General features: G+C 40.2%; 1 non-coding gene across 1 annotated transcript; it reads right to left on the reverse strand.

Annotated features, from left to right (window-relative positions):
- Positions 1 to 635: 635 nt before the first annotated feature.
- LOC112804633 (small nucleolar RNA R71) lies at positions 636 to 743 on the reverse strand. The gene has a single exon (XR_003203246.1). It is a non-coding gene; the product is annotated as a small nucleolar RNA R71 (small nucleolar RNA).
- Positions 744 to 24,372: the final 23,629 nt, after the last annotated feature.

Raw genomic sequence — 24,372 nt, forward strand, 5'->3', positions numbered from 1 at the left:
TTCCTTCTATTTTTCTTTTCCTTTGACACTTCAAGGAATCTCTATACTGTGATATAGAGGATTCCATATTTTCTTGTTTTCTTCTCTTTCATATGAGCAGGAGCAAAGACAAAAGCATTCTTGTTGAGGCTGACCCTGAACCTGAAAGGACCTTGAAGCGAAAGATAAGAGAAGCTAAGGCACAACTCTCTGTAGAGGACCTAACAGAAATCTTCAAAGAAGAAGAACCCATGGCATCCTAAAATAACAACAATGCCAACAATGCAAGGAAGGTGCTGGGTGACTTTACTGCACCTACTCCCGACTTCTATGGGAGAAGCATCTCTATCCCTGCCATTGGAGCAAACAACTTTGAGCTTAAGCCTCAATTAGTTTCTCTGATGCAACAGAATTGCAAGTTCCATGGACTTCCATTGGAAGATCCTCATCAGTTTTTCGCTGAATTCTTGCAAATCTGTGACACTGTCAAGACTAATGGGGTTGACCCTGAGGTCTACAGACTTATGCTATTCCCTTTTGCTGTAAGAGACAGAGCTAGGATATGGTTGGACTCACAACCTAAAGAAAGCCTGAACTCTTGGGAAAAGCTAGTCAATGCCTTCTTGGCAAAGTTCTTTCCACCTCAAAAATTGAGTAAGCTTAGAGTGGAAGTCCAAACCTTCAGACAGAAGGAAGGTGAATCCCTCTATGAAGCTTGGGAAAGATACAAACAATTGATCAGAAAGTACCCTTCTGACATGCTTTCTGAATGGAGCATCATAGGTATCTTCTATGATGGTCTGTCTGAGCTGTCCAAGATGTCATTAGACAACTCTGCTGGAAGATCTCTTCATCTGAAGAAGACGCCTGCAGAAGCTCAAGAACTCATTGAAATGGTTGCAAATAACCAATTCATGTACACTTCTGAAATGAATCCTGTGAACAATGGGACAAATCAGAAGAAAGGAGTTCTTGAGATTGATACTCTGAATGCTATATTGGCTCAAAACAAAATATTGACTCAACAAGTCAATATGATTTCTCAAAGTCTGTTTGGAATGCAAGCTGCACCAGGCAGTACTAAGGACGCTTCATCTGAAGAAGAAGCTTATGATCTTGAGAACCCTTCAATGGAAGAGGTGAATTACATGGGAGAACCCTATGGAAACACCTATAATTCTTCATGGAGAAATCATCCAAATCTCTCATGGAAGGATCAACAGAGACCTCAACAAGGTTTCAACAACAATAATGGTGGAAGAAACAGGTTTAGCAATGGCAAGCCTTTTTCATCATCTTCTCAGCAACAGACAGAGAATTCTAAGCAGAGCAACTCTGACTTAGCAACCATGGTCTCTGATCTAATCAAAACCACTCAAAGTTTCATGACTGAAACAAGGTCCTCCATTAGAAACTTTGAGGCACAAGTGGGACAGCTGAGCAAGAAAATTACTGAACTCCCTTCTAGTACTCTTCCAAGTAATACAGAAGAGAATCCAAAAGGAGAATGCAAGGCCATTAACATGACCCACATGGCCGAACTTGGAGAGGAGGAAGAGGCAGAGATCGCCACTGAGGAAGACCTCAATGGACGTCCACTGGCCTCCAATGAGTTCCCTAATGAGGAACCATGGGAATCTGGGGCTCACACTGAGACCATAGAGATTCCATTTGATTTACTTCTGCCATTCGTAAGCTCTGATGAGTATTCTTCCTCTGAAGAGGATGAAGATGTCACTGAAGAGCAAGTTGCTAAATACCTTGGAGCAATTATGAAGCTAAATGACAAGTTATTTGGTAATGAGACTTGGGAGGATGAACCCCCTTTGCTCACCAAAGAATTGGATAACTTGTCTAGGCAGAAATCACCTCAAAAGAGACAAGATCCTGGGAAGTTTTCAATACCTTGTACCATAGGCACCATGACCTTTAAGAAGGCTCTGTGTGACCTAGGGTCAAGTGTAAACCTCATGCCTCTCTCTATAATGGAGAAGCTAGGGATCTTTGAGGTACAAGCTGCAAGAATCTCACTAGAGATGGCAGACAATTCAAGAAAACAAGCTTATGGGCTTGTAGAGGATGTTCTGGTAAAGATTGAAGACCATTACATCCCTGCTGATTTCATAGTCCTTGAAAATGGGAAGTGCATGGATGAATCCATCATCCTTGGCAGACCCTTCCTAGCCACATCAAAGGCTGTGATTGATGTGGATAGAGGAGAATTGATCATTCAAGTGAATGAAGAATCCTTTGTGTTTAAGGCTCAAGGATATCCCTCTGTCACCATGGAGAGGAAGCATGAAGAGCTTCTCTCAAAACAGAGTCAAACAGAGCCCCCACAGTCAAACTCTAAGTTTGGTGTTGGGAGGCCACAACCAAATTCTAAGTTTGGTGTTGAACCCCCACATTCAAACTCTAAGTTTGGTGTTGGGAGGTTCCAACATTGCTCTGAGTATCTGTGAGGCTCCATGAGAGCCCACTGTCAAGCTACTGACATTAAAGAAGCGCTTGTTGGGAGGCAACCCAATGTTATATTTATCTATTTTCCTTTGTTATTTTATGTTTTCTGTAGGTTGATGATCATGAGAAGTCACAAAATCAGTTGAAAAAGCAAAAATAGAATGAGAAACAGAAAGAAAAATAGCACACCCTGGAGGAAGACCTTGCTGGCGTTTAAACGCCAGTAAGGGCAACAAATGCACCCAGTTTGGCACCATTCTGGGCGTTTAACGCCAGAAAGGGGCACCAGACTGGCGTTAAACGCCAGGAAAGGGCAAGAAGCTGGCGTTAAACGCCAGAAACGGGCACCAGCCCGGCGTTTAACGCCAGAATTGGCATAGAGAGCATTTTTGCTCGCCACTTGGTGCAGGGATGACTTTTCCTTGACACCTCAGGATCTGTGGACCCCACAGGATGCCCACCTACCCCACCACTCTCTCTCTTCTTCACCCATTCACCAATCACCTCAACACCTCTTCCCCAAAAACCCCTCACCTATCAAATCCCATCTTTCTCTTCACCACTCACATCCATCCTTCATAAAACCCCACCTACCTCACCATTCAAATTCAAACCACTTTCCCTCCCAAACCCACCCTCACATAGCCGAACCTTACCCCCTCTCTCCACTCCTATATAAACCCATCTTTACCACCTCATTTTGACACAACCTAAACACTACTCCTCTCCCTTTGGCCAAACCACAAAGCCATCTCCATCTCCTTCTTTTCTTCTTCTTCTACTCTCTTCTTTCTTCTTTTGCTCGAAGACGAGCAAACCTTTTAAGTTTGGTGTGGTAAAAGCATTGCTTTTTGTTTTTCCATAACCATTTATGGCATCCAAGGCTGGAGAAACCTCTAGAAAGAGAAAAGGGAAGGCAAAAGCGTCCACCTCCAAGTCATGGGAGATGAAGAGATTCATCTCAAGGGTGCATCAAGACCACTTCTATGAAGTTGTGGCCATGAAGAAGGTGATCCCCGAGGTCCCTTTCAAACTCAAAAAGAGTGAATACCCGGAGATCCGACATGAGATTCGAAGAAGAGGTTGGGAAGTTCTTACCAACCCCATTCAACAAGTCAGAATCTTAATGGTTCAAGAGTTCTATGCCAATGCATGGATCACCAAGAGCCATGATCAAAGTGTGAACCCGAACCCAAAGAATTGGCTTACAATGGTTCGGGGGAAATGCTTAGATTTTAGTCCGGAAAATGTAAGGTTGGAATTCAACTTGCCCATGATGCAAGGAGATGAACACCTTTACACTAGAAGGGTCAACTTTGATCAAAGGTTGGACCAAGTCCTCATAGAAATTTGTGAAGAGGGCACTCAATGGAAGAGAGATTCAAGAGGGAAGCCGGTTCAACTAAGAAGGCATGACCTCAAGCCCGTGGCTAGGGGATGGTTGGAGTTTATCCAACGCTCAATCATTCCCACTAGCAACCGGTCTGAAGTTACTATAGACCGGGCCATCATGATTCATAGCATCATGATTGGAGAGGAAGTAGAAGTTCATGAGGTTATAGCCCAAGAACTTTATAAGGTGGCAGACAAGTCCTCTACCTTGGCAAGGTTAGCCTTTCCTCATCTCATTTGTCACCTCTGTTATTCAGTTGGAGTTGACATAGAGGGAGACATCCTCATTGATGAGGACAAGCCCATCACTAAGAAAAGGATGGAGCAAACAAGAGATCCCACTCATCATGAAATCCCTGAGATGCCTCAAGGGATGCACTTTCCTCCACAAAACTATTGGGAGCAAATCAACACCTCCCTAGGAGAATTGAGTTCCAACATGGGACAACTAAGGGTGGAGCACCAAGAACATTCCATCCTCCTCCATGAAATTAGAGAAGATCAAAGAATCATGAGAGAGGAGCAACAAAGGCAAGGAAGAGACATTGAGGAGCTCAATTAATCCATAAGATCTTCAAGAGGAAGAACAAGCTGCCATCACTGAGGTGGACCCGTTCTTTAATCTCCTTGTTCCTTATTTTCCTGTTTTTCGAATTTTCATGCTTATGTTTATCTATGTTTATGTCTTATGATCATTAGTGTCTTAGTGTCTATGCCTTAAAGTTATGAATGTCCTATGAATCCATCACCTTTCTTGAATGAAAAATGTTCTTAATTGAAAAAGAGAAGAATTGCATGAATTTTGAATTTTATAACAGATTAATTATATTGATGTGGTGGCAATACTTTTGTTTTCTGAATGTATGCTTGAACAGTGCATATGTCTTTTGAATTTGTTGTTCATGAATATTGGCTCTTGAAAGAATGATGAAAAAGGAGACATGTTACTGAGGATCTGAAAAATCATAAAAATGATTCTTGAAGCAAGAAAAAGCAGTGAATACAAAAAAAAGAGAAAAAAAGGGGAGAAAAACGAAAAAAAAGAGAGAAAAAGAATACAGTTGTGATCCAAGGCAAAAAGAGTGTGCTTAAGAACTCTGGACACCTCTAATTGGGGACTCTAGCAAAGCTGAGTCACAATCTGAAAAGGTTCACCCATTTATGTGTCTGTGGCATGTATGTATCCGGTGGTAATACTGGAAGACAGAGTGCTTTGGGCTATGGCCAAGACTCATAAAGTAGCTGTGTTCAAGAATCATCATACTTAACTAGGAGAATCAATAACACTATCTGGATTCTGAGTTCCTATAGAAGCCAATCATTCTGAATTTCAAAGGATAGAGTGAGATGCCAAAACTGTTCAGAGGCAAAAAGCTAAAAGCCCCGCTTATCTAATTAATACTGATCTTCATAGATGTTTTTGGAATTCATTGCATATTCTCTTCTTTTTATCTTATTTGATTTTCAGTTGCTTGGGGACAAGCAACAATTTAAGTTTGGTGTTGTGATGAGCGGATAATTTATACGCTTTTTGGCATTGTTTTTAGTATGTTTTTAGTATGTTTTAGTTAGTTTTTATTATATTTTTATAAGTTTTTAGTTAAAATTCACTTTTCTGGACTTTACTATGAGTTTGTGTATTTTTCTGTGATTTCAGGTATTTTCTGGCTGAAATTGAGGGACCTGAGCAAAAATCTGATTCAGAGGCTGAACAAGGACTGCAGATGCTGTTGGATTCTGACCTCCCTGCACTCGAAGTATATTTTCTGGAGCTACAGAAGCCCAATTGGCGCGCTCTCAACGGCGTTAGAAAGTAGACATCCTGGGCTTTCCGTCAATGTATAATAGTTTATACTTTACCCAAGATTTGATGGCCCAAACTGGTGTTCCAAATCAGCTTAAAACTGCCCGGCGTTAAACGCCGGAACTGGCACAAGAATGGGAGTTAAACGCCCAAACTGGCACAAAAGCTGGCGTTTAACTCCAAGAAAAGTCTCTACACATGAAAGCTTCGATGCTCAGCCCAAGCACACACCAAGTGGGGCCGGAAGTGGATTTTTATGTCATTTACTCATCTTTGTAAAGCCTAGGCTACTAGTTCTCTACAAATAGGACCTTTTGCTATTGTATTTTCATCTTTGGACGTCTAGTTCTTAGATCAGATCTTGGTTCTTCTGGTTCCCTCTCTGGGGCCAAAGCCAATGATCACTATTATCACTTATGTATTTTCAACGGTGGAGTTTCTACACACCATAGATTAAGGTGTGGAGCTCTGCTGTACCTCAAGTATTAATGCAATTACTATTGTTCTTCTATTCAATTCAGCTTATTCTTGTTCTAAGATATTCATTTGCACCCAAGAACATGATGAATGTGATGATTATGTGACACTCATCATTATTCTCACTTATGAATGAGTGCCTGACAACCACTTCTGTTCTACAAGCAAACAAGGCTTGAATGTTTATCTCTTGGATCCCTTGATTGGAATCCTCGTGGTATAAGCTAGAATTGATGGCGGCATTCAAGAGAATCCAGAAGGTCTAAACCTTGTCTGGGGTATTCTGAGTAGGATTCAATGATTGAATGACTGTGACGAGCTTCAAACTCCTGAAGGTTGGGCGTTAGTGACAGACGCAAAAGAATCACTGGATTCTATTCCAACCTGATTGAGAACCGACAGATGATTAACCGTGCCGTGACAGGGTGCGTTGAACATTTTCACTGAGAGGACGGGATTGTAGCCACTGACAACGGTGATGCCCAACATACAGCTTGGCATGGAAAGGAGTAAGAAGGATTCGATAAAGACAGTAGGAAAGCAGAGAGACGGAAGGGACAAAGCATCTCCATACGCTTATCTGACGTTCTCACCAATGAATTACATAAGTATCTCTATCTTTATGCATTATTCGTATATCATCCATAACCATTTGAATCTGTCTGACTAAGATTTACAAGGTGACCATAGCTTGCTTCATACCAACAATCTCCGTGGGATCGACCCTTACTCGCGTAAGGTTTATTACTTGGACGACCCAGTGCACTTGCTGGTTAGTTGTGCGAAGTTATGATAAAGAGTTGAGATTGCAATTGAGCGTACCATGTTGATGGCGCCATTGATGATCACAATTTTGTGCACCACCGAACCTTAACCCCTCTCCCTCCACTATATAAACCCCTCCATTCTTCTTCATTTTCATATCTTCTTCTTCTTCATCTATTCTTTCTTCTCTTACTCGAGGGCGAGCAATATTCTAAGTTTGGTGTGGTAAAATTATAGCTTTTTTTTTGTTTTTCCATAACCACTTATGGCACCTAAGGCCGGAGAAACCTCTAGAAAAGGGAAAGGAAAGTGGTGCACGAAATTGTGATCTCTAATAATGGCATTCAACTTGGTATGCGCATTTATAACTCAGCACTTTCTTCACAACCTCGCACACCTAACCAGCAAGTGCACTGGGTCGTCCAAGTAATAAACCTTACGTGAGTAACGGTCGATCCCACGAAGATTGTTGGTATGAAGCAAGCTATGGTCATCTTGTAAATCTCAGTCAGGCGGATAATAAATGGTTATGGAGTTTTTGAATAATAATAATAAATAAACAGAAAATAAAGATAGAAATACTTATGTAGATCATCGATGGGAACTTCAGATAAGCGTATGAAGATGCTGTGCTCCTTCTGAATCTCTGCCTTTCCTACTGCCTTCATCCAATCCTTCTTACTCCTTTCCATGGCAAACTGTATGTAGGGCATCACTATTGTCAATGGCTACATCCCATCCTCTCAGTGAAAAAGGTCCAAATGCTCTGTCACAGCACGGCTAATCATCTGTCGGTTCTCGATCATATTGCAATAGAATCCCTTGATTCTTTTGCGTTTGTCATCACGCCCAATGATGCACGAAATTGCAATCACACTTTTGCAATCCCGCACAACTAACCAGCAAGTGCACTGGGTCGTCCAAGTAATACCTTACGTGAGTAAGGGTCGATCCCACGGAGATTGTCGGCTTGAAGCAAGCTATGGTTACCTTGTAACTCTTGTTAGGATATCAATAATTATCAGGTTTGATTGTGAAAAGCAAAAGAACATGAAATAAGTACTTGTTTTGCAGTAATGGGGAAAAGGCTGAGGTTTTGGAGATGCTCTATCTTCTGAACCTCTGCTTTCCTACTGTCTTCTTCTTCAAGCACGCAAGGCTCCTTCCATGGCAAGCTGTATGTAGGGTTTCACCGTTGTCAGTGGCTACCTCCCATCCTCTCAGTGAAAATGTTCAATGCACTCTGTCACAGCACGGCTAATCATCTGTCAGTTCTCAATCTGGTTGAAATAGAATCCAGTGATTCTTTTGCGTCTGTCACTAACGCCCAGCCCTCAGGAGTTTGAAACTCGTCACAGTCATTCAATCATTGAATCCTACTCAGAATACCATAGACAAGGTTTAGACCTTCCGGATTCTCTTGAATGCCGCCATCAATTCTAGCTTATACCACGAAGATTCTGATTAAGGAATCCAAGAGATATCTACTCAATCTAAGATAGAACGGAGGTGGTTGTCAGGCACATGTTCATAGTTGAGAATGATGATGAGTGTCACGGATCATCACATTCATCAGGTTTAGGAGCAAGTGATATCTTAGAATGGAAGCAAGCATGATTGAATGAAAAAACAGTAGTAATTGCATTAATCCATCAAGACACAGCAGAGCTCCTCACCCTCAACCATGGGGTTTAGAGACTCATGCTGTGGAAAATACAATGAGAAACGTGTAAAGTGTCATGAGGTACAGATACAATGTCCAAAGATCCTATTAATAGTGAACTAGTAACCTAGGGTATACAGAAATGAGTAAATGACGTAAAAATCCACTTCTGGGTCCACTTAGTGTGTGCTTGGGCTGAGCATTGAAGCTTTCATGTGTAGAGACTTTTTCTGGAGTTAAACGCCAGCTTTTATGCCAGTTTGGGCGTTTAACTCCAATTTTTATGCCAGTTCCAGCGTTAAACGCTGGGAATTCTGAAGCTAATTTGCAACGCCGGTTTGGGCCATCAAATCTCGAGAAAAGTATAGACTATTATACATTGCTGGAAAGCCCAGAATGTCTATTTTCCAACGCCGTTGAGAGCGCGCCAATTGGGACTCTGTAGCTCCAGAAAATCCACTTCGAGTGCAGGGAGGTCAGAATCCAACAACATCTGCAGTCCTTTTCAGCCTCTGAATCAGATTTTTGCTCAGGACCCTCAATTTCAGCCAGAAAATACCTGAAATCACAGAAAAACACACAAACTCATAGTAAAGTCCAGAAAAGTGAATTTTAACTAAAAACTAATAAAAGTATACTAAAAACTAACTAAAATATACTAAAAGCATACTAAAACAATACCAAAAAGCGTATAAATTATCCGCTCATCACAACACCAAACTTAAATTGTTGCTTGTCCCCAAGCAACTAAAAATCAAAATAGAATAAAAAGAAGAGAATATACTATAGACTCCAAAATATCGAAGAAACTTAGCTCCAATTAGATGAGCGGGACTAGTAGCTTTTTTGCTTCTGAACAGTTTCGGCATCTCACTTTATCCTTTGAAGTTTAGAATGATTGGCATCCATAGGAAGTCAGAACTCAGATAGTGTTATTGATTTTCCTAGTTTAGAATTATGATTCTTGAACATAGCTACTTTATGAGTCTTGGCTGTGGCCCAAAGCACTCTGTTTTCCAGTATTACCACCGGATACATACATGCCACAGACACATAATTGGGTGAACCTTTTCAGATTGTGACTCAGCTTTGCTAGAGTCCCCAATTAGAGGTGTCCAGGGTTCTTAAGCACACTCTTTTTGCCTTGGACCACAACTTTATTTCTTTCTTTTTCTTCTAAAATTTTTTTGTTTTTTTTTTTTTTGAATCACTGCTTTTTCTTGCTTCAAGAATCAATTTGATGATTTTTCAGATCCTCAATAACAGTTCTCTGTTTCCTCATTCTTTCAAGAGCCAACAATTTTAACATTCTTAACACAATAAATTCAAAATACATATGCACTGTTCAAGCATTCATTCAGAAAACAAAAAGTATTGTCACCACATCAAACTAATTCAACTAGTTTCAAAGATAAATTCGAAATCCTATACTTCTTGTTCTTTTGTGATTAAAGCACTTTTCATTTAAGAGAGGTGATGGATTCATAGGACATTCATAGCTTTAAGACATGAACTTTAAATTTTATTAATTATGAATTAAGAACAAGACTCAAAAATAGATATAAGATGAGACTAGTAGGAATAGAAAACAAAAATTTAAATATGCTCCTAATGATAGAGGTTATCACAGAGTTAGGACTCAACAACCTTGATTTTGAGAAGTGGATGCTCCCTCAAATTGAGGGGAGAACTTTTGGCGTTTCAACTCTTGAAGTTCACGCCTCTGCTTCTCTTGTTCCTTCAGCAATTTGCAGAGCATGCAATTTTGATTCTGCTGTTCTTCCTTAAGTTGCTCTATAGTTTCTTGCAACTTGGTGATAGATGCTTCTAGGCTGGCCCAGTAGTCAATTTCAGGAAATTCAGGGAGGAACTCCTGCGCCCTCTTTTTGATAGAGTTGTCTTGCATTTGTCCTTCCATTGACTTCTTGGTGATTGGATGTTCAATGGGTATGAATTCATCTACTCCCATCTTCACCCCAGCCTCTTTACAGAGCAAGGAGATCAAGCTTGGGTAAGCCAGTTAGGCTTCAGTGGAATTCTTATTTGCAATTGTGTAGAGAGGAAAGATTTTCGAAAATTTGAGGGAGATTTGAGAAGATATGGAAAAAATTTGAGGAGATAATTGAGTTTTTGAAAGAGCCTAGGAAAGGATTTGAAATAGATTTGAAGAAGATTTTAATTTTTGAAATTGGAAGGTGAATGATGAAAGTTTATAATGTGTTCATGCAGAAAAATATGGATCAAAACAAGAAAGTTTGAAAAAAATTTTAAGTGGGAAACAAAATCTCCTCCCCCTGCCTTTCTGGCGTTAAACGCCCAGAATGGTATCCATTCTGGCGTTTAACGCCCATTTGTTGGCCAATTTGGGCATTTAACGCCCAGCCAGGTACCCTGGCTGGCGTTAAACACCAGAAATCCCTTTATCACTGGGCGTTTTGCTAAACGCCCAGGATGTTGCACACCTGGCGTTAAACGCCCAGAATGGTGCCCATTCTGGCGTTTAACGCCCAAAATGGCACCTTTACTGGCGTTTTTTCACCAGCAAGCTCTTTTTCTCTACTTTTTGCACTGAATCCTTCTGTAACTCTGTGAATTCCTTCAATTTTGATAATTGCCCTTTTAGAATATGTATCAACCTTGATTAAACAGAACAGATACCCTGCTAATCACTGGGTTGCCTCCCAGCAAGCGCTTCTTTATTGTCTTTAGCTGGACCTTCACTGAGAATCACTCAAGTCTCAGTTTTGAGCATTCTTGCTCAAAATTGCTTTCAAGATAATGCTTGATCCTTTGTCCATTAACAATGAACTTCTTGTCAGAATCATTATCCTGAAGCTCAACATATCCATATGGTGATACTCCTGTAATCACATACGGACCCCTTCAGCGGTATTTAAGTTTTCCTGGGAACAATCTGAGCCTAGAGTTGAAGAGCAGAACTTTTTGTCCTGGCTCAAAGACTCTGGATGACAACTTCTTGTCATGCCACTTCTTTGCCTTTTCCTTATAAATCTTTGCATTTTCAAAGGCACTGAGTCTAAATTCATCTAGCTCATTTAGCTGGAGTAATCTCTTTTCACCAGCTAACTTAGCATCCAGGTTTAGGAATCTGGTTGCCCAGTAGGCTTTATGTTCCAGTTCCACAGGCAGATGGCAGGCCTTGCCATACACAAGTTGGTATGGTGAGGTTCCTATTGGAGTATTGAATGCTGTTCTGTATGCCCACAGAGCATCATCCAAGCTCTTTGCCCAATCCTTTCTTCGGGCTATTACAGTCCGTTCTAGGATTCTTTTTAGCTCTCTGTTAGAGACTTCAGCTTGCCCATTTGTCTGTGGATGATACGGGGTTGCCACTTTGTGGCTAATTCCATATCGGACCATAGCAGAGTAAAGCTGTTTATTGCAGAAATGAGTACCCCCATCACTGATTATGACTCTGGGAACACCAAATCTGCTGAAGATGTGTTTCTGGAGGAATTTCAGCACGGTTTTAGTACCATTAGTAGGTGTAGCAATTGCTTCTACCCATTTAGATACATAGTCCACTGCCACCAGAATATAAGTGTTTGAGTATGATGGTGGGAATGGACCCATAAAGTCAATTCCCCATACATCAAACAACTCAATCTCTAAGATCCCTTGTTGAGGCATGGCGTATCCGTGAGGCAAGTTGCCAGCTCTTTGGCAACTGTCACAGTTACGCACAAACTCTCGGGCATCTCTATAGAGAGTAGGCCAGTAGAAGCCACATTGGAAGACCTTAGTGGCTGTTCGCTCACTTCCAAAATGTCCCCCATACTGTGATCCATGGCAATGCCACAGGATCCTTTGTGCTTCTTCTCTGGGTACACATCTGCGGATCATTCCGTCTGCACATCTCTTAAAGAGATATGGCTCATCCCATAGGTAGTACTTGGCATCTGAAATTAATTTCTTTCTTTGCACTCTATTGTACTCATGTGGTATGAACCTCACAGCTTTATAATTTGCAATATCTGCAAACCATGGAGCTTCCTGAATGGCAAAGAGTTGCTCATCTGGGAAAGTCTCAGAGATCTCAGTAGAAGGGAGGGACGCCCCAGCTACTGGTTCTATTCGGGATAGATGATCAGCTACTTGGTTCTCTGTCCCTTTTCTGTCTCTTATTTCTATATCAAACTCTTGCAGAAGCAACACCCATCTTATAAGCCTGGGTTTTGAATCCTGCTTTGTGAGTAAGTACTTAAGAGCAGCATGGTCAGTGTACACAATCACCTTTGATCCCACTAGATAGGATCTAAACTTGTCAATGGCATAGACCACTGCAAGTAACTCTTTTTCTGTGGTTGTGTAATTCTTCTGTGCATCATTTAGAACACGGCTGGCATAATAAATGACGTGCAGAAGCTTGTTATGCCTCTGTCCCAACACTGCACCAATGGCATGGTCACTGGCATCACACATTAGTTCGAATGGCAATGTCCAGTCTGGTGCAGAGATGACTGGTGCAGTGACCAGCTTGGCTTTCAGGGTCTCAAATGCCTGCAGACACTGTGTGTCAAATACAAATGGTGTGTCAGCAGCTAGCAGGTTGCTCAGAGGTTTTGCAATTTTCGAAAAATCCTTTATAAACCTTCTGTAGAATCCTGCATGCCCCAGAAAGCTTCTGATTGCCTTAACATTGGCAGGTGGTGGTAATTTTTCAATTACTTCTACCTTTGCCTTATCCACCTCTATTCCCTTGCTTGAAATTTTGTGCCCAAGGACAATTCCTTCAGTCACCATAAAGTGACATTTCTCCCAGTTTAAAACCAGGTTAGTCTCTTGGCACCTTTTCAGGACAAGTGCTAGGTGGTTAAGGCAGGAGCTGAATGAGTCTCCATATACTGAGAAGTCATCCATGAAGACTTCCAGGAATTTCTCCACCATATCAGAGAAGATGGATAGCATGCATCTCTGAAAGGTTGCAGGAGCATTACACAGACCAAAAGGCATCCTTCTGTAGGCAAACACGCCAGAAGGGCAAGTAAATGCTGTTTTCTCTTGGTCTTGAGGATCTACTGCAATTTGGTTGTAACCTGAATAGCCATCCAAAAAGCAGTAATAATCATGACCAGCTAGTCTTTCTAGCATTTGATCTATGAATGGTAAAGGAAAATGATCCTTTCTGGTGGCTGTATTGAGCCTTCTGTAGTCAATACACATACGCCACCCTGTGACTGTTCTTGTAGGAACCAGTTCATTTTTTTCATTATGAACTACTGTCATGCCTCCTTTTTTGGGGACAACTTGGACAGGGCTCACCCAGGGGCTATCAGAAATAGGATAAATAATCCCAGCCTCTAGTAATTTAGTGACCTCTTTCTGCACCACTTCCTTCATGGCTGGATTTAGCCGCCTTTGTGGTTGGACCACTGGTTTGGCATTATCCTCCAATAGGATCTTGTGCATGCATCTTGCTGGGCTAATGCCCTTAAGATCACTTATGGACCACCCAAGAGCTGTCTTGTGTGTCCTTAGCACTTGAATCAGTGCTTCCTCTTCCTGTGAATTTAAAGCAGAACTTATAATCACTGGAAAAGTGTCACCTTCTCCCAGAAATGCATACTTCAGGGATGGTGGTAGTGGTTTGAGTTCAGGTTTGGGAGGCTTATCCTCCTCCTGAGGAATTTTCAAAAATTCCTTTGTTTCCTCTGGTTCTTCCTGATCAGGCTGAACATCCTTGAAGATGTCCTCTAGCTCTGATTCTAGACTTTCAGTCATATTGACCTCTTCCACCAAAGAGTCAATAATGTCAGCGCCCATGCAGTCATTTGGTGTGTCTGGATGCTGTATAGCTTTTACAGCATTCAACTTGAACTCATCCTCATTGACTCTCAGGGTTACTTCCCCTTTTTGTACATCAATGAGAGTTCGTCCAGTTGCTAGGAAAGGTCTTCCTAGAATGAGAGTTGCACTCTTGTGCTCCTCCATTTCCAGCACCACAAAGTCAGTTGGAAAGGCGAATGGCCCAACCTTGACAATCATGTCCTCTATTATGCCTGATGGATATTTAATGGAGCCATCAGCAAGTTGGAGGCATATCCGGGTCGGTTTGACTTCTTCAGTCAACCCAAGCTTTCTGATAGTGGATGCAGGTATTAGATTGATGCTTGCTCCAAGGTCACACAGGGTTGTCTTGGTGCAAGCACCTTCTAATGTGCATGGTATCATAAAGCTTCCTGGATCTTGAAGCTTTTCTGGTAAGCTTTTCAGAATGACTGCACTGCATTCTTCAGTGAGAAATACTTTTTCAGTTTTTCTCCAATCCTTCTTATGACTTAAGATCTCTTTCATGAACTTAGCATATGAAGGTATTTGCTCAAGTGCCTCTGCAAACGGAATCTTTATTTCAAGAGTCCTTAGGTAGTCTGCAAAGCGGGCAAATTGCTTATCCTGCTCCGCTTGGCGGAGTTTCTGAGGATAAGGCATCTTGGCTTTATATTCTTCAACCTTAGTTGCTGCAGGTTTATTCCTTACAGAAGTGGTTGGAGAAGCCTTTTTAGAGGGGTTACTATCAGCACTCTCAGGTGTCTGATTCCCCATTAGCGTTTGAACGCCAGGATTGGGTGAAGATTGGGCGTTTAACGCCAACTTTTCTCCCCTTTCTGGCGTTTGAACGCCAGAACTGGGCAGGGAATGGGCGTTTAACGCCAGCTTTCCCCCCTTTTCTGGCGTTTGGACGCCAAAAGTATTCCTCTCTGCGCTCTTAGTGTCCTCAGAGGGATTTTGGACAGTGGCTTGGTAATCCTCTGTCAATTGTTCCTTATTTGGCTTTTTGCTACTTTGAGCAGTGTTATTCAATGTCTTCCCACTCTTCAGTTGAACTGCTTGGCATTCTTCTGTTATCTGTTTAGATAGCTGCTGTTTTGCCTGATTCAACTGTGATTCTATGTTCTTGTTAGCAATTTTAGTTTCTTCGAGCATTTCTTTAAATTCTGCTAACTGTTTTGTCATCAGTTGTAATTGCTGATTAAGCTCAACCATCTGTTCTTGAGGATTAGGATCAGTGGCTACTGCCATAACTTCTTCTTTTGTAGAGAACTCATTGCTAGAGTACAAATATTGATTTCTAGCAACAGTATCTATAAGCTCTTGAGCCTCTTCAATCGTCTTCCTCATATGTATAGATCCACCAGCTGAGTGGTCTAAAGACATCTGAGCTTTTTCTGTAAGCCCATAGTAGAAGATGTCCAGCTGTACCCACTCTGAAAACATTTCAGAGGGGCATTTTCTTAGCATACCTCTATACCTCTCCCATGCATTATAAAGGGATTCATTATCCTCTTGTTTAAAGCCTTGGATGTCCAGCCTTAGCTGTGTCATCCTTTTTGGAGGGTAAAACTGATTCAGGAATTTGTCTGATAACTGTTTCCATGTCTTTATGCTTGCTGTAGGTTGGTTATTCAACCACCTCTTAGCTTGATCTTTTACAGCAAATGGAAACAGTAATAGTCTGTAGACATCCTGATTCACCTCTTTATCACGTAATGTGTCAGCAATTTGTAAGAATTGTGCCAGAAACTCAGTAGGTTCTTCCTGTGGAAGATCGGAATACTGGCAATTTTGCTGCACCATGATAATGAGTTGAGGATTTAGCTCAAAGCTGCTTGCTTTAATGGGAGGTATACTGATGCTACTCCCATATACAGCTGTAATGGGGTTAGTATATGACCCCAGAGTCCTTCTGGACTGTTCAATTCCACTTAGGTCCATGATGGAGAAAGGGAATATGATATGAATTCACATGTAAAGTAAAATATTTATATATTTTTTTTTGACCGAAAAAAAAATTAAAATAAAACAAAAGGAAAACAAAATAAATTTTCGAAAACTCAAATAAGATCAAGGCAAATTGAAAACTAAATCAATTAGTCAATTAAGAAGATTTTGGAATTAGCAATTGAGAAGATATGATTGAAAATTATTTTGGAGAAGATTTGATTTTTTTGAAATGAGGAAAGAGAAAAACAACAAAATGACACCAAACTTAGAATTTTTAAAGATCAAAAAGGGACTAGGGACATGCAAATTCGAAAAAAATCAAAGGAAAACAAAAGCATGCAATTGACACCAAACTTAAAATATGAAACTAAACTCAAATAAAAGACTCTAAACCAACTAAAATAAAACAGTCCTAATCTAAGCAACAAGATAAGCTGTCAGTTGTCCAAACTCGAACAATCCCCGGCAACGGCGCCAAAAACTTGATGCACGAAATTGCAATCACACTTTTGCAATCCCGCACAACTAACCAGCAAGTGCACTGGGTCGTCCAAGTAATACCTTACGTGAGTAAGGGTCGATCCCACGGAGATTGTCGGCTTGAAGCAAGCTATGGTTACCTTGTAACTCTTAGTCAGGATATCAATAATTATCATATTTGATTGTGAAAGCAAAAGAACATGAAATAAGTACTTGTTTTGCAGTAATGGGGAAAAGGCTGAAGTTTTGGAGATGCTCTATCTTCTGAACCTCTGCTTTCCTACTGTCTTCTTCTTCAAGCACGCAAGGCTCCTTCCATGGCAAGCTGTATATAGGGTTTCACCGTTGTCAGTGGCTACCTCCCATCCTCTCAGTGAAAATGTTCAACGCACTCTGTCACAGCACGGCTAATCATCTGTCGGTTCTCAATCGCGTTGGAATAGAATCCAGTGATTCTTTTGCGTCTGTCACTAACGCCCAGCCCTCAGGAGTTTGAAGCTCATCACAGTCATTCAATCATTGAATCCTACTCAGAATACCACAGACAAGGTTTAGACCTTCCGGATTCTCTTGAATGCCGCCATCAATTCTAGCTTATACCACGAAGATTCTGATTAAGGAATCCAAGAGATATCTACTCAATCTAAGATAGAACGGAGGTGGTTGTCAGGCACACGTTCATAGTTGAGAATGATGATGAGTGTCACGGATTATCACATTCATCAGGTTTAGGAGCAAGTGATATCTTAGAATGGAAACAAGCATGATTGAATGAAAAAACAGTAGTAATTGCATTAATCCATCAAGACACAGCAGAGCTCCTCACCCCCAACCATGGGGTTTAGAGACTCATGCTGTGGAAAATACAATGAGAAACATGTAAAGTGTCATGAGGTACAGATACAATGTCCAAAGATCCCATTAATAGTGAACTAGTAACCTAGGGTATACAGAAATGAGTAAATGACGTAAAAATCCACTTCTGGGTCCACTTAGTGTGTGCTTGGGCTGAGCATTGAAGCTTTCATGTGTAGAGACTTTTTCTGGAGTTAAACGCCAGCTTTTATGCCAGTTTGGGCGTTTAACTCCAATTTTTATGCCAGTTCCAGCGTTAAGCGCTGGGAATTCTGAAGCTGATTTGCAATGCCGGTTTGGGCCATCAAATCTCGGGCAAAGTATGAACTATTATACGTTGCTGGAAAGCCCAGGATGTCTACTTTCCAACGCCGTTGAGAGCGCGCCAATTGGGTATCTGTAGCTCTAGAAAATCCACTTTGATTGCAGGGAGGTCAGAATCCAACAGCATCTGTAGTCCTTTTCAGCCTCTGAATCAGATTTTTGCTCAGGACTCTCAATTTCAGCCAGAAAATACCTAAAATCACAGAAAAACACACAAACTCATAGTAAAGTCCAGAAAAGTGAATTTTAACTAAAAACTAATAAAAGTATACTAAAAACTAACTAAAATATACTAAAAGCATACTAAAACAATGCCAAAAAGCGTATAAATTATCCGCTCATCACCCAACAATCACGAGTTTGAAGCTCGTCACAGTCATTCAATCCCGGAATCCTATTTGGAATACCACAGACAAGGTTTAGACTTTCCGAATTCTCATGAATGCCGCCATCAATTCTAGCTTATACCACGAAGACTCTGATCTCACAGAATGGAAGGCTCGGTTGTCAGGCGAGGGCAACCATGCGTCGTGCATCAGGAATCCAAGAGATACACACTCTAGCTTTCGCTTGTAGAACAGAAGTGGTTGTCAGGCACGTATTCATAGGGACGGATGATGATGAGTGTCACGGATCATCTCATCCATCTGGTTGAAGTACGAGTAGTATCTTAGAATATAAATAAGATTGAATTTGAATAAAAGATAGTAGTAATTGAATTAAAACTTTGAGGTACAACAATACTCCACACCCTTAATCTATGGTGTGTAGAAACTCCACCGTTGAAAATACATAAGTGATGAAGGTCCAGGTATGGCCGAATGGCCAGCCCCCAAAATGTGATATGAATTCGAAAATAAGGAGAAGGACCAGATATGTGGTCAAAAGATGACTAATACAATAGTAAAATGTCCTATTTATACTAGACTAGCTACTAGGGTTTATAGAAGTAAGTAATTGATGCAGAAATCCACTTCCAGGGCCCACTTGGTGTGTGCTTGGGCTGAGCTTGAGCTTTCCACGTGTAGAGGCTTCTTTTGGAGTTGAACGCCAAGTTGTAACGTGTTTTTGGCGTTCAACTCTGGTTCGTGAAGTGTTTCTGGCGTTTGACTCTAGAATGCAGCATGGAACTGGCGTTGAGCGCCAGTTTACGTCATCTAATCACGAATAAAGTATGGACTATTATATATTGCTGGAAAGCTTTGGATGTCTAATTTCCAACGCCGTTAAGAGCGCGCCATTTGGAGTTTTTTAGCTCCAGAAAATCCATTTCGAGTGCAGAGAGGTCAGAATCCAACAGCATCAGCAGTCCTTTGTCAGCCTTTTATCAGAGTTTTGCTCAGGTCCCTCAGTTTCAGACAGAAAATACCTGAAATCACAGAAAAACACACAAACTCATAGTAAAGTTCAGAAATGTGAATTTAGCATAAAAACTAATGAAAAAATCCCTAAAAGTAACTATATCCTATTAAAAACTACCGAAAAACAATGCCAAAAAGCGTATAAATTATCCGCTCATCACAACACCAAACCTAAATTGTTGCTTGTCCCCAAGCAATTGAAAATCAATTAGGATGAAAAGAAGAGAATATACTATAAATCCCAAAATATCAATGAATATTAGTTCTAATTAGATGAGCGGGACTTGTAGCTTTTTGCTTCTAAACAGTTTTGGCATTGACGTTAGGATTTTTGCCAGTAAAGAATTTCATAAAAACAGTCGCGTTGTAGATATAGTCTCTAAACTGACAGAAATCCCTTCGTACAAACGTTTTGGTTGTCACAAGTAACAAACCCCTTTTAAAATTGATAACTGAGTATTAAACCTCGGGTCGTCTTCTCAAGGAACTGCGAGGAAGGTATGTTCTTATTATTGGTTATGAGTTTGTAAATTGGGGTTTTGGAAGTAAGGTGGGAATATGTTATATGACAAATAATTTAAATGGCAATTAAAAATGAATAAATACTGTAAAGCAAACTTTTGGGCAAGGTATGAGAAATTGGAGGTCCAACGTAGTTATCTCTCTCTCAACTATAAGGAAAGTTGAATTTAAACTCCACTTGGTCAACCTTTACTAAAGCAAAGGAAAGTTAAGGGACTAATTAAATTGAACGTTGAATCCTATTTATTTTCTAAGAAAAGGTTGGGATTACTTAAGTTCAGCTCAATTAGCAAGATAACGATTATCAAATATGTTGAGTTTAATAACTGTTGAGTTACTGATTTCTTAACCAAAACCAAAAGGGGAAAAAGTAAAATTGCTAGAATAATAGAGGTGACCTTAGATGGAAGGCAATAGTAACTTAAATCAAAGAGAACAATCTTAACTGAAAATACTTCAAATATCATTAATTCAAAATAAAGATCTGTAACATGGAATAATTCATAAATTAATTCAAATATTAAAAGCAAATAAATAAATAAAAGTAAACTGAAAATAAAAGAACATTAAACCTGGATCCAGAGTTACTCTCAAAACAAGAAGAAATCCTAAATCCTAAGGAGAGAGAGAGAATCTCTCTCTAAACTAAATCTAAATCATGAAAAAGTGAATTATGAGAGCATCCCCCTGAATGGATGCATTCCCCTACTTTATAGCCTCTAATTTGTGTTCTCTGGGCCGAAAATTGAGTCAGAAACAGCCCAAAAATCACTTCCAGCGCTTTCTGGTCCGTACAGGTCGCGGAAGAGTGACGCGGCCGCATGGCTCACGCGGCCGCGCGGGTTGCGTTCCTGCTAGGTCACGCGTCCGCGTGACTCACGCATTCGCGTCGCCTGGCATCGGGGCAGCTATGGCAAATTATATATTAAATCGAAGCCCCGGACGTTGGCTTTCCAACACAACTAGAACCGCATTGTTTGAATCTCTGTAGCTAATGTTATAGCCATTTGAGTGCGAAGAGGTCAGGCTGGACAGCTTAGCAGTTTCTCCAACTTCTTGTATTCCTTCCACTTTTGCATGCTTCCTTTCCATCCTCTGAGCCATTCCTGCCCTGTAATCTCTGAAAACACTTAACAGACATATCAAGGCATCTAATGGTCATAAGAGAGGATTAATAATAAGCAAATATAAGATCAAAGAAGCATGTTTTCAATCAAAGCACATAATTAGGAAGGCAAATGTAAAGCATGCGAATTGTATGAATAAGTGGGTAAAGAGTTGATAAAATCCACTCAATTAAGCACAAGATAAACCATAAAATATGGGTTTATCAACCTCCCTACACTTAAACAATAGCATGTCCTCATGTTAAGCTCAAGAGAACTATAAAGATGAAGAGGAATGGTAGAATGTATGAAATGCAACCTATAAATACAACTACATGCTAAGATGTTTCTACCTACTTGGTTAAAAGTAAATAAGTTCTCCAAGACAAAAATAATTCAAATTCTACTAATTCAAATCATATACAAAATAAAGACAAGTAAACTTGTAAAAAGGTAGCTCATGAAAGCAAGGAACATAGAATTAAGCACTGAACCCTCACTGGTAGTGTATATCACTCTAATATCTCAAGTGTATAGGGGTAATCGCTCTACTCTTCTCTAATCATGTTTTCTAAACCTTGTTCTTCATCTAACCAATCAACAAATATTTAGCATACTAATGCAAACATCATGAGGTCTTTTTAGGGTTGTAATGGGGCTAAGGTGAATGTAAGGGTGTATATAAGGCTAAGTGAGCTAATAAAGTGAATCCTTGAGTAGTCTAAGATCTCACCTAACATATACATACTCTATAAAAATTTTAAAATTATACTTAGCTTCCCATAATTTTCTCACTTTTTGTATTACATGCTCATGTATCAAATTTATTTTTTGAATTTTGTCCCATGTGCATTGATTCTTTTTTTTTATTTTGCATTTGGGGTAATATTATTTTTCTCTTTTTTTTGGAACCCCCTTATTTAATTACTTAATATTGCTTTTCAATGCACATGGTAATTTAATTATTTTGATTTCACATGAGCATGCTTCCCAAATTTTCAAATAACTTATTTAATTTAATTCCTACTTTTTTTTTTCATATCATCCCATGTTCCCATAAAATTCCCCACACTTAAATTATACACAATATCTATCTTAAGCTAACCAAGGATTCAACTTGGGATTTTTATTTTATTTTTCTACTTAAGGCTAGTAATGTGTTTGTAAAACAGAAGGGATTTAAAAGCTCAAGGGGGCTAACAAGGGTGATGTAAAAGGTAGGCTAATTTTGGGATAAGTGAGCTAAAATCAAACAATGGCCTCAATCATATGCAAGCATGTACATATACTAAATAATGGACATATAGAATGGAACAAAGCAAAGATTACAATTATAGATAAGAAAACACACAAGAATAAAAATTTATGGTTAAATAATGTAACCATATAAATAAGCTCAAAATCTCACAGGTTGTGTGTTCTTTAGCTCAAAAACCATGTTTCAAATACAACTTCAAAACAAGTTTAACACAAAATTTTTTTTTCAATTTAAATTAGTGAAATACTAAAAAAATTTCTTGAAAAAGAAAATATTACTTCAACCAAGTAGTAACTAAGTGCACAAAATCAAATAAATATGCAAATGCAACAATGAACTAACAAATAAAATAAAACATTGGTGTTGAAATAGGAAATAACTAACCCTGGAGATCGGTATCGACCTCCCCACACTTAAAGAATGCACCGTCCTCGGTGCTTGCTGAGATGTGCAGGTGGATGGGTGGTTCCAACTGATGCTTTTCTTCAAGATTTTACAGATGGACTTGTCTGTCTCCCCATGTAAACTTCTTTCAGTTCCCTTCATGGTGGCCATCCTGAAAGAAAAAGGAAAGAAAATTAACCCAAAAATAAAGATAAAAAATAAATGAAATATGGGTTGGGTAATGCCAAATGATAATGGTCTCATTTACATGGAAGTTTCAACATGTACGTGAGAAAATAATAGAAGCCATGGCATACCAGTGGTATAAAATTTGTAACATAGGGGAGGAGAGTGGGTAATGGAAGTATCAATACAAGTTCATGCCAATGCAAATGGAGTGCAAGTATCATAAAAGATTGGCATTGGCAGATAATTAATATCATCCCAAAGTGTAAAACAAGTTACCAAAATTCAAGAAAAGATGCAACAGTAGAATAAGATTTTTTTAACACCAATGGAAAAATAAAAAATTTAGAAAAGAAAATAAGAACAATATGCACAAAATTAAGATGCGATGAATGAGATATGCAAATAAATTAAGTAAAATAAAATAAAAGATAAGAAGAATGAGAAGGAAAAGAAGTAAAGTAAGAAAGAAAGAAGAAAGAAGAAAAGATAGAAGAAATCAGGATTGGGGAAGAAAAGATAAGATATTTGGCAAATTAGGATAAGCTGTGCGGCGCAAGCGACGCGGACGCGTGGGGCACGCGGTCGCGCAACTTGCGCTATAATTTAATCGACGCGGTCGCGTCGGTCACGCGGTCGCGTGACTCAATTTATGCTACTGGCGCGAGGGCAGCCTCGCGCTCGCACAACTCTCTGTTCAAAATCTTATTTTGCCAAATTTTGGGTGACGCGGTCGCGTGGGTGACGCGATCGCATGGATGGCCATTTTTGAAAAATGACGCGGCCGCGTGGGGCATGCGGTCGCGTGGGAGGGCTTTGGCTTCTAGCACGAGTCCAGCCCAATTCCAGCACAACTTTTGGCCATGCACCTTTTTGACGTCGATTTTCAGGGCACGCGGCCGCGTGGGTGACGCAGTCGCGTGGGAGGCCAAAGTTCCACATGACGCGGTCGCGTGGGGTCAAATGATGCTAAAGGCGCGGCTCCAGCCATGTTTTCGCGTGACTCTCTGTTCGATTTTTTTCTACCCAATGCACTGGCGATGCGGACGCGTCAGCGACGCTGCCGCGTCGTGTGCGTGTTTTCCTTTTTTTTTTGAAATAAAATGCAGAATGCAGTGTTAATATGAATGTGATGTAAAACTCTAGGTTCAATATGATAAAATAAAATAAAACTCAAAAGCAAATAAAACTAAATAAAAATGAAAAATGAACGATCATACCATGGTGGGTTGTCTCCCACCTAGCACTTTTAGTTAAAGTCCTTAAGTTGGACATTTGATGAGCTTCCTGTCATGGTGGCTTATGCTTGTACTGATCCAGGAATCTCCACCAATGTTTGTGCTTCCAATAGCCTCCGGGGTCCCAAACTAGGCGCAGAAGGCCTTCAAGTAAGTTAAAGCAAGTGACAAGGCCCCAAGAGTGGTGATTGTTAGGATGGATTCCGGGGTCCCAGACCTTGCCTTTGCACCCGTCTTTTGGTTGAGCAATATTGTTCCATCCGGGTGGCAAGCAGTCTGAATTCTCACGTAAGCGGCCAAACAACTTCCTAGACCCATTCAGTTGAGCTCTATACCAACCTTTACGTTTAAACTTAAAGCTTCCAACAATGATGA

The sequence above is a fragment of the Arachis hypogaea genome, chromosome 5, assembly GCF_003086295.3.
Source record: "Arachis hypogaea cultivar Tifrunner chromosome 5, arahy.Tifrunner.gnm2.J5K5, whole genome shotgun sequence".
NCBI lineage: Eukaryota > Viridiplantae > Streptophyta > Magnoliopsida > Fabales > Fabaceae > Arachis > Arachis hypogaea.